Consider the following 5453-nt stretch of genomic DNA (forward strand, 5'->3'; position numbering starts at 1 on the left):
GGAAATTCCAACATCCCTTCTTTGTCTTCTCTATTCTTCTGTCACCTATGTAATCATTGTCCTGCATTTAGTTCCCACTATTGAAACGCCTACAATGGTTTGTTTTCCTGGCTGGACTTTGACATTAACAGCAAGTCTATAGCATCATCCAAAAGAAAAGCTTTGGATATTCCCCACCAAATACTTTGCTAATCACGGTAGGGAAGTGCTTCCTGCTCATAAGGTTCTTCTATTTGTTACTGTGGTTACATGCGCATAACACAAAACTTACCATTGTTATCTTTTTTAAGTGTTTACTTCGGTGCTATTAAACACATTCACAGTGTTGAGCAACCATCGCCACCATCCACCTCCAGAATTCTTCTCTTTTTGCAAACTGAAACTCTGTACCTAATAAAGAGCAACTCCCTAATTCTTTCTCTCCCCGGGTAACCATTATTCTACTTTCTGACTCTGTGATTTTGACTACTCTCAGGACCTCGTGTAAGTAGAATCATACTGTATTTTTCTTTTTGTGTCTGGGTTGTTTCACTTAGCTTATGTCCCCAAGACTTATCCATGTGGTAGCATGTGTCAGAACTGAATAATATTCCATTGTATGCATATACCACGTTTTACTTACCAATTTATCCCTCCACAGATTGTTTGTGTGTTTCCATCTATCAGCTCTTATGAGTAATGCTGCTATGAATGTGAGTGTACAGAGATCTCTCTGCCACCCTGTTTTTAATTCTTTTGGTTATATACAGAAAGTGGAGGTAACTAATCCTTAATTCCATTGGACATTCTGAGGATTCTTGTGCATTTACATCTCAGAACTTTCCACATCAGGGATGAAAAGTGGAAGTATTCATCTATCAGTCCTACAATAGTATCAGTTAATATTTGACACCCCAAAATTAACTCCCTCACACTGTCATGTTGCCCAGGAATGAGTGTCAAGAGGTTTCGAGAATCACCTCAAGTTGAGGGGGGGGTCAAGGTATCAGGAAGTAACTGAGACAAAGTATCCATGGCCAAGAGGAGGTGCTGTCAGGTTGCAGTCATGCAAATATGATGGAAAGAGGGTGGTGCTGGTCTCCTGAACTATGGCTGGAGTGAAAGGTAGAACCAGGAGGATCTGAGGTAGTGCACTGAAGATGTGGAAAAAGCTGAATCAACGGTAGCTTAAACCTGTTTGTCATTGTGTATCTATCTCTGTTAGATATTTCTTGTTGATTATATTATGTTCATGATTTTGCCTTTCTCCCTATGAATTTGTTCTCATTCTTAATGGAGGGTATCAAAGATATTCATAAAATTAATTTGGAACAGTGTCATATTTTATAGTTCTCAGAAAGAGTTTTAAATTTTAAACATTTCGTCTTGAATCACTGATAGAATTCACTGGTAAATTAATATGGTTTGAAATTTTCTTCAGTTTTAATTATGGCTTCAATTCTGCTAACCATTAGATAACTATTTGAGTTTATATTTCTTCTTCTGTCTATTTTGGCAAGTTGCTTTTTTAATAAAAATTCTTCCTTCAAAAGTTTCAAAGTTCTTGGCATAAAGTTTGGAAAGTCTGCAGTCTTGTCCCATTTATTATTTCTGATACTGTTGTTTGTGCTTTCTTCCTTTGGAACACACTCTGGAAAGGTCAGTCATGAAAGAAAGAAGTGAATTATGAATTTCTCAAATCTTCTCTTTTGTACTTATTTTCTATTTCAGTTTTTGCCATTAATAGCATTTCTACTTTCTCAACTGTTTCAGTTTAGTTCTGTTGTCCTCTTTTTCTTTTTCTTCCTTCCTTCCTTCCTTCCTTCCTCCCTCCTTCCCTCACTCCCTTCTTTCCTTCCTTCCTTACTGGGTATTGAACCCAGGGCCTTTCCACTGAGCTACTTCCCCCACCCTTTTGTTATTGTTCATTGAGAGGCAAAGTTTTACTAAGTCACTATATTTCCCAGGCTGGGTTCAAACTTTCAATCCTTCTGCCTCAGCCTCACAGAGTTAGGACTGCATGGATGTGCCATCATGCTTGCCTCATTTTTTAATTTTTCAAATGTTTTCTTGAACTTCAGATGCATGGAATTGTATTAGATATAAACTTTAGCTCACGACATACTCCCACCACTTTTATACATTGCATTTTCGTCTGCCTTTCCCTTTTTCCTCTTTTCTTGCCTTCTTTTGAACTATTTTCCCTTTCTCCTTATTCCTTCAAATGGTTTTTCAATTTCTATTCTTTTAGTAGTAGCCTAAAAATTATAATATTGTCTTCTCATGGCATAAATCATCGTAATTCTTCCTCCCTTTGAAGATTTTGCATTGAACCTCTTTTCAGCTTTTATGTTGTTTTTATGTGCTTTGATTCTGTATTTTAACCCATTCTATAATATTACTTTTATACAATCAATATTTAAGTTTACCAAAATGTTTACTACTTTTTGTTCTTAATTACCTCTTACATGTTGTTGTACGGCAACTTGACCTTAGTAAGAACCACCTAGCAGATCAGTAAATCTCTGGGTGTGTCTGTGGATGACTGACACATAGGCCAGCAAACTACAGCATGAAGACCCACCCAATATGTAGGTGGACCCAGCCAATAGGCTTGTACTCTGGGAGAAATAAAAATGGAAAGAAGGAAGTGTGCCCCTTCTGGAAGACCTCCAGTGCTTGCCATCGCCATAAGACATCTGTCTCCAGTTTCTTCAGCCTTCCAAAACAGACTCCAGCCTTGTAACAGACCCACAAGGGTGACTCCACAGTGGACTTCCAGGCCTTCAACCTTCCATTGCTACTGGATCCTGTGAGGCTCCAGCGGTCTGCCATCTTGAATTCGTCTGCCTCTGACCCCAAAGGCAGCCATTGTGACTCTTCCACCTCTGATCCTGTAAAATTACCTAATAAGTCCCTTTGTGTAGTTATAACCCTAACTAATACATACATAAAATTCTCAGTGTGAGATCATTCCTATTCCATCTGACTTTCAGAAGTTCTCTTAATCCTTGCTGGTAATGAACCACCTGCTTGTCTGAAAATATCTTAATTCACCTTCAGTCTTGAAAGCTACATTTTCAAAGTATAAGATTTTGTTTTTGCAGACATTTTCTAACTTAGTGAGGATCATATTCCATTGAATTCTGTCTTCTATTGTTGTCACTGAGAAGATAACCTACTATTGGCATCAATTAAAAGTGACTTTTTATGATAGCTTTTTAAGATTTTCTCTTTGTCTTCAGTTCCTGTAGACTCATTGTATGTTCAGATCTGAGTTTCTTTTCATTCATTCTTCTCTGGATTTGGGGGGGGGGGTTATCTAAGTCTTTGGAGTGGAGTCTTTCATTAGTTCTAGAAACTATCAACTATAATCCTTTAAATATCACCTCTCCTTCACTCTCTCTCTCTTCTCCTCTCAGGACTCTGGTCAGAAGTAAGTCAGACCTTTACAATATACAATAGTCTCTATTCTCATGTGAATTTTCCATCTTTTTGCCTGTCTGTGTTAAATTCTGGATTTCTTTTGAATTATCCAACTTACTAATACTCTCTATTCATCTGGGTTTCATCTGCTTTTAAGCCCATTCACTGAGCTGTCACTTTTTCATCAAGTTTTTGTGTTATAATTAATCACTCATTGAGTTTTTAATTGAGGTTACTATTTTTTTATTTCCTAAAGCTTTATTTGGTTTATTTACAAACCTCCCTATCACTTTGTATAGTTTCCTATTCCATTTTTAGATTTTCAAATTTCTTTTAATTATTTTATTGCTTTTCAATTGTGTCTAATAACTCCAATATCTTTAGCATCTATTTCTGCTATTGCTTTTGTACCACATGCTGCCTGCACCTTCCCAAACCTTTTGGAACATTTTCTATGCTCAGGCCAACTCCCAGCTGCAGGCATCTGCTTTCTGTATTCTGTACCTGACCACTTTTTTGTCATAATCATAACAAGCTCTGCTACCCATGTGTGTGGCTGCCTAGAAGTGCCATGAAATTCATAAAAACTGCCACAGTGAGGAAACCCACCACCAACAATCAACCAGGATCAGCATATAAAGATGAGTCACCTCCTCTCTCCAGTGGAATTGAGATGTGCACTCTCCTCCATTTACCAGAAGTTCTTCATGGGTTTACCAAGTTCCAATTGCACACCTTTTGTTGCCTTACCTCCCCCTCCACTACCCAACTCATGTCCTCTGCCTTTCCCAAATAAGCTACATGACTTCAAATACTTGCCTGGGAGTCTGCTATGTGAGAACCAAAACTAAGGTGGCTCCTTGTTTCCTTCTGTCCTTAGTTACTTTCCTCCATTCATTCTGTAAGTCTGTCATTTAACTTGGGAATTATTTTGTACAAATTTTTTCAGAGCTTAGGAAAAGAGTGCATTCATCCAAACACTTGGATTTATTCTGCCAACCTCCATTCGATGGACCAGTAAAGTGATGAAAATTTAAAGTAACAATTCACTTGAGGGCCAGCCAGCATATTGTTCAACCTTCTCAGTGCCTTTTGCCTCCCAGCTCTGCTTAGCACAGAGATAAATTTCCATCTGTCTCCTGGGAGCACATGTCCACAGCAGATTTAATTTTGGATTTCCCTTACTTTGAAGAATGGCCCTTTGAGTCAAGCTTTATCAAGAGACAGTCTCACATTGGTCTCGCATCTTTATCTTGGTATCTCTGCAATACATTTTAGGGTTTTTTAAATTTAATCTAGCACTTTTATTTGTTCTAAGTGAAAAGGGCAGATCAAATCCCTAATTATTCCTACTTTCAGAAGTGGGTTTCTATTCCTTTTGTTAAAAGCCAACTTGAATAGGTCTCTTGCATATGAGAAAAACATAATAACTCAGATAAAGGGATGCAGTTAACTTTTCAAATGACTGGCCACACACACAGGAGATGTTCCTGAATCTTCTGTTGCCACCTGATGACTTTTTAAATTAAGCTGCTCAGAATCTGAGACCTACTACTTATTTTCTTTAATAGTACATGTTTGCCATACATAATGATCACATTCATTATGGGGAATTTGTATCTGTACATAATATATCTTAATTCTTCTTTTTATCCAATTCCCCTTCCCTTCCCTTCAACCCTTCTTCCCCTCCCTATTTACAAAAGTTCTATTTCCATTTTTCCTTCAATTCTCTTTTTTTAATCCCTCTTTCCTTCCTTCTCTTCCCCTTCCCCCATTCCTTGTTCTCCTTCACACTCAAACAAGTTCGTCCTAATTCGTAATAGAGACACACTGTCCCTCTAGAATATTCTGTGCATATGCTTCTGTCACCTTGTGGGCATTAATTAGTTCACGGGCTCTGTCTACCCATGTAGGGCACACAGACCTTCAGGAGTATGGACCAGACTCACTCACTCATTATTTATTGAGTGTGTCTTGTACAGTCACTAAAAACACATGACAAAAAAAGCATCCAAGATCTCTGCCTTCATATAGTACAACGAGAA

This window comes from Heterocephalus glaber, unplaced genomic scaffold (assembly GCF_053883595.1).
Source record: "Heterocephalus glaber isolate CG9 unplaced genomic scaffold, H.glaber_assembly_v1.0 deba00000122, whole genome shotgun sequence".
In the NCBI taxonomy this organism is placed as follows: Eukaryota; Metazoa; Chordata; class Mammalia; order Rodentia; family Bathyergidae; genus Heterocephalus; species Heterocephalus glaber.